This window comes from Pezoporus flaviventris, unplaced genomic scaffold (genome assembly GCF_033815535.1).
Source record: "Pezoporus flaviventris isolate CSIRO_AGI_PZ_B2104156 unplaced genomic scaffold, CSIRO_AGI_Pfla_v1 ptg000023l, whole genome shotgun sequence".
Lineage (NCBI taxonomy): Eukaryota > Metazoa > Chordata > Aves > Psittaciformes > Psittacidae > Pezoporus > Pezoporus flaviventris.
The window spans coordinates 6,642,499-6,656,309 of NW_026892571.1; the positions used below are offsets into that span (position 1 = coordinate 6,642,499).

General features: G+C 53.2%; 1 protein-coding gene and 1 long non-coding RNA gene across 2 annotated transcripts in view; both read left to right on the plus strand.

The window, feature by feature from the left end:
- The window catches only part of NDUFA2 (NADH:ubiquinone oxidoreductase subunit A2), a 346,452-nt gene that overhangs the window by 171,991 nt on the left and 160,650 nt on the right, over window positions 1-13,811 (plus strand). The gene's annotated exons all lie outside the window — the stretch shown is intronic.
- On the plus strand, window positions 5,208-10,559 carry LOC133271287 (uncharacterized). Its single transcript, XR_009744064.1, has 2 exons — window positions 5,208-5,616; window positions 10,130-10,559. It is a non-coding gene; the product is annotated as an uncharacterized LOC133271287 (long non-coding RNA).

The following is a 13,811-nucleotide window of genomic DNA, read 5'->3' on the forward strand; positions in this document are numbered from 1 at the left end:
GATGGGAGGCTTAGTGTCTTTATTTTGGTGGTGCCGGGAGAAAGGACGTGGGGGCAAGGGTCAGCGAGGGGCGTCGGAGCCCTCCGAAGGAAAAATAATAAGGAGAGCAGGAGAGCTGTAAAACTCCAAGCGCGGAGATGCCGTGTGAATTAGCGTGCGAGAAGCCCCGGCACACACACAAAAAAAGGAGAAGGGAATATTACATCTGCATCCTTTTGCAATGAATCAGAGTCATGCTGCAGATTTTGTCTGGCATACTGGGTCTCTGGAGGATAGAAAATAATTTGGTCGCAGCAGTGGGAGGTGTGTGTGCGTGGAGAAGGGAGTTGCTTTCCAACAGCCTGCTGTGGTGAGAACATGCCTGACACTTCATTCCTTTCCAGTTAATGCAGCGAGGCCGGGAGGAAACTTAACCCTCTAATTGCTAAAGTGTACCGGAGACTTGGGAAAAGTCCTTGGAAACCGAAGCGGGGCTCTAGGGCCGGTCCCACTGCAGACAGCTGAGGGGATTTGCCCACACTGCTGGAGGAGGGGGCAGGGGAAATGCTAATGTGAACCAGGCTGGTGAGCGGGACAGGAGGACAGAGAGGTTGTGTTCTGCAGACCTCTGGGCTGGCAACGGGCCTGCCAAGTCCAGTCGGTCACAATGCTGGGTCTGAGCCAGCGGCACACGTGGTGGCTTGCGGAGGGGTCTCACGGTCTGGTGTTCTCAAATGGCTCTGCAGCCTGAGCTCAGCGCATGGATGATCCGTCCTCCTAGATCACCCTCACTGGGTCCTTTTCCATCACTACATCAGTGCTATGTCCCTCCACCTCCCCAAATGGCTCCTGCTGCCGTGGACACACAGCATGGCCCCGCAGCGTGGTCCTTGCAGGGGTGGCTCACACCTTCTGTGGGACAAGGCAATGATGTGCGAGCATGGGGCAGGCATCTTAAAGGGGGGCTGCAGCCCTCCCATCACTTGGTGGCTGCCTGGGAGTTTGCTCCCAAGGGAAAGGGTTTGCTTCCTGTCGCTTTCCTTTGGTGGGCTCTGGAAGGCTGCTCTCATCACTCACAACCGTGTGTGTGAACCAGCTATCAGGTGAGCACCATCCTCTCACCTTGCTCACCCTGGTGAAGGTGTCCCAGGCAGCGCAGGACCTGCACTGGCAAGCATAACCTCACCACAGTGGGGAGGAGAAGGAAGAGGAGGAGGAGGAGGCAGTTCTGTAGATAGCAGGGATGCACAAAGCACCAGAGGCTCAGCCGGAGCTTCGTGCACAATACGGGTGAGCTTTGCTCAAAGCTTGTCCATAACGTTTAATAGCAGAGGATGATCATGGGCATCTGACTCAGAGCCTGTTCGCTGCTGCCCTCCTAAAGCTCCTGATTAGCATTTCCAGGACACTGATGTTGTGCTCGGATATACGGGAAGGCACTCATGAGTTACAGAGCAGCAATATATCAACGTTAGAGAAGGGCCCATTTAAGCTTAATATCAGAGGCTGGGTTTTTCTGGAGTCAGGTGTCTCGTTCCCATTGAAATTCAACAGGAGTTGGAGTCTGCTCCCAGGGCTTCTTTCAAAGTCCCAGACTTAATTAGTATTTATCTTAATTAGGGGGACGTTACCTGCTCTGGGAACATCATGCTATCTGCTGTATTCATCCCCACAGCACCCCGGGAAAGGGCTCCCAGCCCTGTTTGCAGTGGAGGACTGAGGCACATGGTGGCTCATGCTGAGAGCCTCCAGCTCAGCAGGGAGCTGAAAACATCTTTCTGAAGGCAGAAGGGGCCATAGCATTGCCCCCTCCTTTCTTAGGTCCTGCTCTCTTAGGAGGATGGGGCAGGCAATGCTGGAGACCATGGGGATATTGCTTGGCCGGGTGCAGCAGAATGATGCTGAGGCCCATGGGCTCTTTAGAGGTGACCTGAGTGGACTCAGGGGTAGCTCAGCCCTGGCTGTGTGCTGGAGCACTGCTGCTTGCTCACCATCTTCAGGCCAGGCCACAAATCGCAGGGTGGAGGATGGGAGGGGGAGGAAAGAGGAAAGAGAAGAAAATCAGTGTTCTTTTGTCACAAGAAAAAAACAACAACCCAAAGTTACCGGCTTGGGAAGAGCTTAGAAACCTGATCCGGCCCAAGCCATAAACAACCCAAGGGGACAAACCATGGGGCTCTCTTGGCAAGCAGGATCTCACCCACACCCTCCCGCAGAGGCAGGGAGAAGCAGATGAGTCCAAAGAGCTCCTTGGTCCTCTCTGAGAGCCCATTGCCTGCCCTCACACCCCACTGCCCTGCAGTGCTGGTGGGTTGGGGTTCTCCACCATGGTACCCCTATCTGCTCCCACTGAGTGGTGTGAAGGGATAGGATTAGCATTCCCAGCCTGCAGGGAAGGGGTTTGTAACGAGAACAAGGGAACTGTCCCCAGGCAGAGCAATCAAAACATTGCGACCTCCCCTGTGGTGCTCCAGTGGGTGGGATGGAGGTGGTGGTGCAGTGGGTACCAGTGGTGCAGGGGATGCTCGGGGGATGCAGATGCGGCACAAACCAGGCATGGGGGAGGCAGATGCGGTACGACCCAGGGATGAGGGCAGGAGGTGCTGACATGAAGAAAGACAGGACTGGTGCCTCCTTCCCCCTCCACCCTGGGGAAAGCTGCCTCGGGGAGGGCTGCGAGTCCGGGCAGGCTGTGTTGGCAGATATCTCCAGAGGATCAGCCTTGCCTGCAGGGCTTTGGGCCAAGGGTTTTGCGGGGGAGATGTGAAAAGCAGCAGGTGGTGGAGCAGGCTCAAGGCTGGGCAATGGAGTGCGCTGGGGACAGCACAGGCAGTGCTGGTGTTGGTGTCCGGATAGAGGCAGGAGAAGAGGGACTCTGTGTGGGCTGGGAAGGGCAGCTGTGGGGTGAGCCAGCTGCAAACACCCACCAGCAGTGGGACAAGGGAGCAGGGACAAAGAGTGGGGAGCAGGTCTGCTGGGAGCAGAGGCTGCAGGATGCTGTTTGCTGTCTGCTGCCAGTTCATGGGGATCAGGCAGTGTGACAACCCACACCTTACCTCAGGGAAGTTTTTGGTGGCCTGGTGACAGGGGAATCCACCTGTAGGGTAGGGAGACACTTCTGAGCTGGACCCCCCTGCTGTGGTGCTGTGCACCTCATGTAGCCCCACCAGTGCTGGCAGGGGCTTGCTGCCCTCCCACCCTGCTGGGCATCCAGAACCTGCCCCTTGGCTGCAAGACCCACCAGCAATGGTCAGGGCTGGGTCCAAGGTGTACAGGGCAACAGCTTGCCCAGGAGGTGCTGAGTGAAACCCTTGACACTGTGCTGACAGTGGGCTGGCACCGCCTGGGAGCAGACTGAGAGCCCTCATCACTCGGCCACCAGCAGGAGCATGGGGAAGGGATGGGAGAGGATGGGGCATCTCTTGCCAGACCAGATCTGGGTCCAGGGCTTTGTCCAGCTCTCCTACATCAATCGCAGGGTAGGGGAAGTAGGGATGGGTTTTCAGCTTTGCTTGTGGACTGTAGAGCTGGAGTTTGACAAAGGGGTGGATTGGAAAGTGGTCTTGAAAGGAATGGCTGTGGCTTTGTAAGAAGGAGTAAGGAGGAATTAGTCAAAGGGGGCGGATAGTCTCTGAGCACAAAATGTTTCAGAAATTGGTTCATGAAGACATTGAACGTTGTTATCTCCCATCTTCCTCTGATTTACCTCTAGGACCGGGAGAAGAATAGCAAAAAGTTTCCTAAGAGAATGGAACCTCCCAGAAATGAAGCAGTTGTGTTGAATGGCCTGATGAAAATTCCTGGAAATGTTAACATAGCAGAGCTGCAATTAGGAGCCATATCCTCGCAAATAGCATCGAAAGCTGTGAGAAAAACATTCCTTCCAGGTCCTGGTGACACAGGCAGAAAACAGGTGGTGCTGAATCTAATGCTATGGTTAAATAAAAGCTCTATTCAGCCAAGAAAATGTGGTAGCTGGGAAGATGGACGACTCCAGAGTTTCATTCTGCTTCATGCAAAGCTACCATTACCTTGCTAGATATTTTATGGAAGGCTTGCTGGGCTCAGCCTGTAGGCTTCGAGCTCATAGACTATGTGCTAATGTAAAGTTGCATGAGCTTATGGAAGATTTCAAAGGCCTGGTTTCCATGTGTTGAGACTGGCACTGTATCAGCGGAACAGCTGAGTATATGGAGCTGGGGAGCTACGTCTAAGTTACCCAGCAAGGAGAGGATCCACCTGGGGCTGAGTCCAGGGCGCTATAATGCAAAGGGGAGGCAGTGGTCATGGCTGGTCCTTCCCCACCACGCAGACAGGCTTCTCAAGCACAACACATGACATTATCCTTCTGGTAGACATGATCCTGGGCTGCTCTGCCTGGTTTCTCACAGGTTCTGATGCATCCTTTGCTGCCGATGAAGCAGTTGATGTGGAGCTGGGGCAGTGTGGAAGCCAGGGCGGGATGCACAGCAGTCGGAAGGAGGAACGTGGGGCCTCCCTTCCCTGTGGGACAGTGTGTTGGCTGCCATCACAACGCTTTGGGCCTTGGAATTGCTTCTGGGGCCACAGGGCAAGGGCAGGATATTTAGAAAACCTAATTTTAGCTTGGTGAAGCGCTTCCGCTCTGGAGGAGGTCAGCTCTTCCCTATTGGACCAGGAGGAGATGCTGCTTCAGCTGCTCTGAAGTGCTGCCCTGAGGAGCTGGCTGCCCTGCTCGCAGGGAAGGAAAATGACCCCATGCTGTTCCCCAGCACCTGGGAACCCCTCTGGGGCAGTGCTAAAGGGAGGACCATTTCCTCACTGTTTTCCAAGCTGCTCTGACAAAGGTCCCACAGGCAGAAGAGATATCCAGGTCTGCAGCAAGGTCCTGCCTCACCACTGGAGGTTTCATTCACCCATGTAGAGTAGAGGAGATTCTCCTCCAGCTACCCAGCTCCAGTGCTTCTTGCCAACGGTGTACTGCATCAGAGAACCACTGCCTGCCCTGCTGCAGGAGGCATGGAAGCAAACAGCCAGGGCAGAGGCCAGAATAGCTGGAAAGAGCTTGGTGCAGTGTCTGGAAGCTCAGGAGCAATTCAGCCTTACCCTACTTGTAGTGCTCACCAGGACAGGCAAGGGGCTTGTCATCTCTGGAGCCATGTATGAAGTAATGATGGCTGGAGACTGGGGAGGCAGGAGTAGGTCAGCAGGCAGGAAAAGCTTTTGTGACAACCGGCTTTGAAATCTTGCAAACACCACAAGCCCCAACTGGTTTTCCTGGGAACTGCCATACTGCAGTGCAGCATCCTGGCACCATGACCATTGCGAAGCTGCTGCTGGGGACAAGCTGGTGCCTTTGTCTTTCCTGGCTCAGTGAGCGAGCTGAAGCCTTTAGGTACAGCCACCAGCATCCTTCCTTCTGGAGCAGGTCATCCCTGGTCACAAAGCCAGGCTGCTCCTTCCCAAGAGCAGTTTGTGGAATAAATGAGTGCAAGCAGAGTGGTGCATATGAAAGGGGGGCAGAGCCCATCCTGAGCCTCTGTAAAGCCTCTCTCTATGCTGAGGGCCTCTGAATTGGCTGTAACCTCCCAGGAATCGAATCCTTTTGTGACAAGTGAATGAGGACCTCTGCTCAAGAGCCCAGCAGTGACCGGAAAGGTGAATAAACCTGAGAGGTTTCATGGAGGAGACTGTCGAGAAGGATGTGAAGAGCTTCACAAAGGCGTTAGAGAGAGGGGTGGTGTCATGGTGACCTTGCATTGAGTGCTGCAGGCAGCTCTGCGCATCCCACCTCGCAAATGACACAGTCAGGGATCTGGAGGAGGGCTGGAAAAATAGCTCCAAGACTGGCAGACCATGGGCTTTTATATGCACAAGCTTGGGCACATTTGGCTTGCGAAGCTCTGGGACTCCTGACTCCTGCTGATTGCTTCTTGGCTGACTGGAACCAGAGGCTTGCTTCAGGGTTCGATGTGGTCAGTTGGACTTGTTCTGTTCGAATCCTCTGACCCGCAGTGATATTGGCTGGCCAAAACCTGAAAAGGGATGCTCTGAAGTAGAAAACTCCCGTCTAGATCAGACCGGGAAGGTGTTTCCAGCTCCACGCTGTGGGTCAGCATTGTGCTGTCTGCATTTCCTTAAGGCATCTGTTAACAAGCCACTGCTAAACAGCAGTAATCCTCCTGCTGCAAGCTCAGGTCTGAGGGGGGCTTGCTACAACAGGATAATGTCCCTAGCTGAAGCGTGTATTTGGAGCCCACGCCATGGCCCACTTAAATACACGTGAGACTTGAGGGGTCTTGGCAAAGGAGCAACCTAAATCAAATTAGGAAGACAAAGGGATGTTCCCATGGGCCACTGCCTTGCAGTGAGCCCACAGGACTTGAAACAATAGGTTTCTTTTGCCACAGAACAGTAGAAATAGGTAATCCAGATTAGTTGCTAAATGCCTCCAGGAAGTAGGATTAGTAGAAGGGAGAGTCTTGTAAAACTCAGCTGCCAGGATCTCACCAGGAAGAAAATACAGCTATAATGGTGCTTTTGCAAGCTCCTGTGCAATCTTGGATGGTAAATCATGGAAACAAGTACGAGAAACTCTCCAGAAGCCCCAGAAGCAGTGTTTGTGTGTGTAGGAGATGTATGTGAATCTACTGCATCTTCATCTTGCCTCTTGGTCCAAACGTCATGAACAAAGTAGTGATCTTACTGGTTTTGCTTGTGTTTTGGCATGAACCATTTTCTGGGTCAGCTGATGCTCTAGATCACACAGCCAATGTGAGCAATACCATTGTATGCCATATGTAGGATTGTTTTCTGACTATTAAAGAAATGGTCAGAAAATTGTATTTCTGTTGGAAGAACTTTAACTTCCCAGTTATCTGGGTCCTGCACCCATCAGAAGCATTTCTGATAAACTTTCAGAGAGAAAGCATCATCTTTCCCCTGTTCTTCATGGGAGTAGATCGATTTTGCGCAAGAATGGTGGTCAGCAGCTCAGGGAACCTGTTTTGACTCTGGTTTTGGCTTCACAAGCTGTCTAACAACACCTTGTTCCTCTTCCCTCCCTGGGTTTCTTCCCTATCTCCTCATCAGGTGAGCTCATCGAGGTTGGGTGATGGTACACCAAAAGAATACGAACCCGTACAGCACTTAGCCCCTCCTCTCAGGGCAAACATAGCGTCCTAATGTGCATAACAAACCCCCCTAACACCGGGAGCAGAAGAGCTGTGTTATTTTCTCAGAAAACATAAAATGCTAGGACATTGATCTGCTTGTACTGAGATCGTTGTTGCTTTTGAAGCCGTTCTACTGGAGGCAATGTTTGTGCCTCCAGAGCCTCCAAAAACTAAAGAAGGCAGCAAAAAAAAAATCAATGGGGGTTTGGTGGAGGAGGTTTCCTCACTGTCTTTCACAGTGCCAGGTGGCTCTTGGCTGTTGATATGCGTGTTTGAGGTGCAATGTAGCTTGGTGAAGTGTGGGGACTTTGCCTCCATGGAAGGTGGTGCTGCCACCCCTGTGAGAAACACCATCTGCGACATGGGGCTTGGCTGACAGTAATAGAGGACCTGAGGTGTGCAGGTCAGTTTTCCCCTCCAGGAAGGAGATAAAGATGGAAATCTGACTCTTGATTCCTTTAGGCTGTTCAAATGGAGGGGATGTCTCTGCAGGTCAGCAGTGTTTCGATGGGATCTGTGTATGCATCTGGGAAATGTCTCTCCTGAGCACAGAGCAAATGGAGGAACCTTAAAATCAGGTGTCTTTTTTTGTGAAGATGCAGGTGTTTGAGCCACGCAAATACCCAGTGCTGCACTGGGATCGTATCTCTGTCCTAATGTCTCTCCCTATTGGCATCCAGCGGTCAGGGCTTGCAAAGTGCTGCCCCAAGGGATGGGCTGCTGCGTGATCCTCTCTGATACGTGCCTGTCCCTTCTCTCTGGGCACAGCAGAGCAGCAAAGCTCCCAGACCCTTATGGAGACCCAGGGCCTGGCTGAGTCTGTGCTAATCTGCTCCGTGTCCTTCCCAGCCGGTGCGGTTTGGGCTGGGGACCTCACCCCACGCGCCGCCTCTGCCTGGGATAAAGGGAGTTTGTTTCTGCTTTAGCTCATTGCAGTATCTCCTGCTGGCAGACTTTCCAATTAGGGAGCCAAGTGGGAGTCAGGAGAGACCCCAGGGTGGATTTTGCACTCACTTTTTATTTATACGTAAACCTGGATTCAGGGCTGAGCTGCTGAGCGAGCGAGAGGAGTCGTACTGAGCGGGGGGAGGCCAGCCCCGAGAACAGAGGTCTTTGCAGCTCTCCTCTGAAGTGTGTGTGTGTGGGACAGGGCTGCGAGAGAGGGAAAGTCTGCCTTGTCTCTCCCACCAGCTTCAGCTTCTGGGAGGATGCCTTGCTTATGTGCTCTTCCCAGTCCCTGCTTGTGCTTCCCAGAATGGCGCTTGAGCACCTCTGAACACCAGGGATGCCAGGTTCTCTCCTGGTGACAGAGCTGAGCATCCCTCTGTTCCCCAGTGTCCACATGGACCATACACAAAACGGAGGTTCACAGCTCAGGTGGGTTATGGGGTCTGGCCCCACACTTCTGCCCTCGACTGGGTTTCTGACCCTATGGAGGGGTCAGCTGGAGGGAGCCCAGTGAGGGAAATGTGGGCACATAGACCACAGCCATGCTGCAGAGAGCAGCGGATGCCCCAGGCAGGGCTGTGACACCTTCCCTCCCAGCCTTCCTCCGTCCTCTGCTCTTTTCCGTTTCCATTGGGTGGGACCTTTACAAACTGCCAAAAACAATCGGCCTTCCTCTTTAACAAAACAACTAATGTTTAATGAAGGCAAACAGACCTAAAGTTAAAACCTGGAGGGAGCAATTCTTCCATGGACAGAAAGGAGCAAAGCTTTGACCCTGAGAGCAGGCAGTGTGTGAGCACACACTGTCCAGGGGAGTGAGTGACCAGGCTTTGCTTTGAGCAGTGCTGATCACCCAGGCCTGTTTGCCCGGCTCATGCAAGGGCTGTTTTCCAGGTGCTGTTGCCTTGCTTTCCGGTGTGATTATGGCTGCACAAACAGTTCTACTGGCTCAGCTGCTCCCCTGCCTCCCTCCATCCCCTCCTTCCCTTTGTGTGTGAAATGTGACTTCTCTTCAGCCAGCTTTCCACTGGCACCTGAGGCAGTGGCAGCCTTGGTGATGCTCACAGCACCGTACGAACAGCAGCACTGGAGGGTTGGTCACTGTAATGACAGGACAGATTTTGGTTAGCTGGTGGAGTGAGCTTAGCAAAGCACCTCTCAGATGGGGACAAGCAACTGTAGGCTCAGTGCCCGGTTTGCAACCACTTGTTTTGTGTCTAGGGGAGTGTTCTATACCTGGCCGTGCTGTGCCTCATTAGAAGAGGGGTAACAGGGTTTCTTGTCTTGAGCAGGTGTGCCAGAAAGATAGATTCAGCCGTATTTGGAGGGTATCACAAGACCACATCTTTACTTGGGTGACTGCAGGCCACAGCATCTCTCACCCATACAAGTGAGCCACAGCTACCTCTCATGGACAGCCAGAGCAGGAAGAGACACCCAAGGGGTAGCTGGGAGATGCAGACAAAGCTGAGCATCAAGGGAAGGTGAGCAGGGCTTGCTCAGTCAATAAGTCGAAGCAGATGGGAGGATCAACTTTTCAAGTAATATATTGTGGTGCTGTGGAGCTCCTTGAGAAAGGGCATCATAGCATGAACATCGACACACGATCAGGGTCGAGAAACCCACTGAAGTCATGCCAATGGCACCCAGCTTGGGAAAGCCAATGAGGGGCTGGGCAAGTGATGGGGGAAGTAGGGCATGTACCAGAGTGAGGGGAGATGAAGGGTGGCCATGAGAGGTGAGAGGAGATCATGATGAGACAGCAGGGGTGGCCATGGACTGCAAGGGGTGGTCATAAGGGAAGATCTTGAGGGGAGGTAAGGGGTGGCCATGAGGCGTAGAGGCAGCGGCTGTACAGTGTGGGGCACTGTGAGGGGGCAGATGAGGGGTGGCTGTGATTGGAAATCATGAGGGGCAGTTGTAAGGGGAGATCAGTTTGCCCATAGTGACATGGTTTAGTGGTGGGCTTGACAGCTGGGTAATGGTTGGGCTCAATGATCTTAAAGGTCTTTTTCAACCTAGTTGATTCTTCTTACATCCTTCCCTAGGGATCAGCTGCTGCTGGAGACAGTACCTAGGCAAGATCAACCTTTTGCCTAGCAGTCCACCCATTCTCACCCACCCATTCTCACGCAAGGCAAAGTTCATACCCTGAGGTGTAATACAACATTGAAAACAACAGGGTCTCATGTGTCACCATCACCCTGGGTCCCACAGGGTGACACCCATCCTGCATGGGCAGGTCTGGGAGGCAAAGCTACAGGGTGCTTAGCATGCTTTCAGCCAGGTCTCTGCCTTCATTTCACGGTGTTGCAGGTCAACAGGGCAAGTGAAACCCAGGAACAAGCTGCTCACGTGGATCCCTGTTCATGCTCCAATGTCGTGTTCAGGTGAAGTGGGGCAGCTTTGGGGACGAACAACACCTCAGTGGGATGTTACCTGGAATTTTAAGATGAGCTAAATCAAGCTCCATGGTCACAGCATGCATGTACATTTGGGTGCAGACCTGTCCCTTAAATCCCTGTCTACACCTAAAATGGAGTGAGCATTGACAAGCCCCTTGATGACATTCAGAGCCAAATAAATACCCCAGTGACTCCATGGGCATCCAGCCACCAAGCTGAGTTAGGGAGCACCTTCAGAGCCAACATCCCAGCACCTGAATGGAGACATTCCCATCTCCTGCAGGCTGAAGTGGCCCCAGCTGAGCTCCTCTGTACCCCACCAAGCACCAGAGGAGCCCGGAGGCAGCCCCTCCAGCACCCGGGTACTGAGTTATTGGAGGTTCCCAATGCAATTAGCAAGGCCCTGGACTGCAGCCAGCATAGCTGCAGGGTTAGTGCATCTCCAGGGCACGGGCACTGGAACAGTTGGGCTCCACCTTCCTGGCTTGCAATTCTCAAGGGCATTCCCAAAAATAGGCTGCTGCAATCACCTTGGCCAGAGCCCCTGCTGACACAAATCACCCTGGCAGAGTGGCAGGAGGAGGAGAACACTGATTTGCACAGAGCTGAGCGTAGAGGTGATGGAAGGGTAGTGGTGATGGAGACCCAGGCTGTCTGTAGTGGGTGCATCGCTGATGCACTCACCCAGCTTCTAACCCCACCAGTTTGTCTTATTTCCTTGTTGCAAAATCAACCTTTTCCCCACCACTCCTAGCCCTGATAGATCCTGTTTCTCTGCCCTGTTTCTCACCACCAACCAAACCTGTTTTGCCATATAGCCCCTGGCAGAAGTACCCTACTACCAGCAGCAGGTGCTGAATGCTGCTCTACCACTGTAATTAACAGGTTCCGCTCCTCTCCTCCTGTCTGGACCTCTGTTTTCATTGCTCTCTGCTGCTCAATGGAAATGTGATAGGCAGTGTCTAAGGTCTCATGTCAGCAGCAGTCATTGCTAGGCTAAGCACCTTAGCAACAGGGCAAGGATGGGGCCCACCATACTGCAGGCAGAGGCACCTGAGATACCTCTGGGTGGCCACCTCTCTGAAAGAACACCTCAGTTCTGGCTGCAGCAGGAGTTTCTAAGTACCTTAATGACTGTGGAGGAAAGGGAAGGGTGCTTGGGATGCCCTTGCAGGACTCCATCTGGTACGCAGCTCCCAAGGACCAGACTAGAGGGGCTGGCTCAGGTGAGTGTGCCTCCTCCACAGCCACTAAAGCTGTCCCACAAGACTGCATCACTGTTTTCCCGCAGCAGGCAAAGCCTGACTCATCTCTGGGAGGCATCCTCCAAATGTCACTGCGAACAAACCTGCTTGGGTTATTCGCTACCTGCTGGGGACCCAGCGAAGGGAGGAGGAAGACAGCATAGGGCAGCGTGTGCCCTCCCAGGGTGCCCCTAAATGCTTTCAGGAAGCTGGTTGCCTTCCCAGAGTTGCCAAGGCAAGTTTGCATGCTCTCCTGCTTCCCTGTGCATGCCCAAAGGTTCTTCTGTGTCTGGAAGGGGTATGTGTTAGCTCTGACCAGAAATCACTTGACCTTGCCATGCCTGGGCATCTGGTGGAGATGGAGGACACCTTTCGTGGTGCTTCAGGTAGGGGATTTTGAAGCTCAGGACCTTTACCCCAACACTGAGGCAGGAGATAGGACATATCATGACAGATGCTTTGTTCTCATGGAAGCTCAGAACTGTCACCTTCACTGTCCCCATTCACAGATTTGTCCTTTGTGTCTGCGACTCAGTGCTCTTTAGTCCCTCAGAAACCAGTAGGACACTGGGCAGATCGCTGTCAGAGTGGGGCTGAGACTTAGAAGCGCTGGTGGTGTCAAAGCAGCCTCTTGAGCTCAGCAGACTGTGTCCACATGCAGTGTTTGGCTTAGGCAATCAGGGACCTCTCTCCAGGTTGGTCTTCAGAGGAGGAGCGAAGGGTGGCAGCCTGGAGGGATCTCTTCTCATTTTTCCTTAGAGACACCCCCACCAGGACACCCTCAGTTCATCACCACATCCCTGATGCCCACTGCTACTCAGTAAATGCCTTCAAATCTCAGGATGTATCCACTGGGGGAAAAGGCTTTGGATTTTGTCCCCAAATGGGTCAGAGAAGGGCTTTTCATAGCCAGAGTCTGTGATAAATGCAATGAATGTTTGGTTCCTGTCTGAACACCACACAAGCCAAGACACAACCCAACCCTTCTCAGGACCAAGACCATATCTCATAATGGATGCTGCACACATTACCCCGTCTGGGGACTGAACAAGACCATGGGGGCAGTCCCTGCACACTTGGGTCTTTACAGCGACCCAGAAATGGTGTCTTGTGTGCAGTGTTCTCCCACAGGCATTCAGCCCTCCTCTGCTGAGATTCACCGGGGGGGAGACGGGGACTGGGAGGAGGAATTTGTTGGGTGTGAGGAAGTGACTTGAGCTGTGGCACAAAAACTCTCTGGGTGGGTGTCATGAGCACATGCTGGGGAGTATCCCGTGGGCCTGAGCTCAGAGCTACATATGCTGCTCCTCTGCCAGCACCAAACATGGCACCTGGCATCTGCTCATCTCAGGCCCCATTGGTACACAGAGGCGGTAGGTGGAAAGTCCAAGCCCACAGCACAGCCCATAAAGGTCGTGTTTTATTCTGGCTGATCTCCTTCACTTGCCTCATCTCCTGGAGGAAAACGAAGTGATAAACAGCCAGCAGCACAGTTTTGTTCAAAACAAATCAGGGCAAACAAACAGGGGATAATTCTCTCTCTGCTTGGTGCAGGGAATTCTGCTGAGCTGAGAGTGATGCTCTGGGGACAGCCATCATTCCAAGCCATACAGTCCTCCATGGCCAGCTTCTCGCTGGGACAGGATGGCAGGGGTCAGGGTTCTGCTTCCTGGCCAGTGTCCTGGAGAACCTAAATGCTTTTTCCTCTTCTGCATGATTCATACTCCTGCATTTTCCAGGCTCCCAGTGAGTGGCCCTGGCTCCCAGGCTCTGCTGAGCTTGACTATGGTCTGTGCCCTCAGATGAAAGAAGCTCAGGGACACAAAGAAGGAATGAGGGACAGCCACCTTGTACAGATCAGAACAGGCAGGTAAGCAGAGGAGGGAAGCCTGGCTGGAGAAGGGATGGCTGCAGCATACCTGGGCCTTGGAGAGAAGGAGAGAGGAGAGGGAGAGCATACAGAGGGGTCCTGGGAGGTGAGGATGTGCGTGTGATAGCATTGCAAAGCGGTGGAGGAAGGACAGTGCTGGTGCAGGAGGTGGTAGAGGCATCGGGTCCAGTTGTTCTGATTATTTTAACTT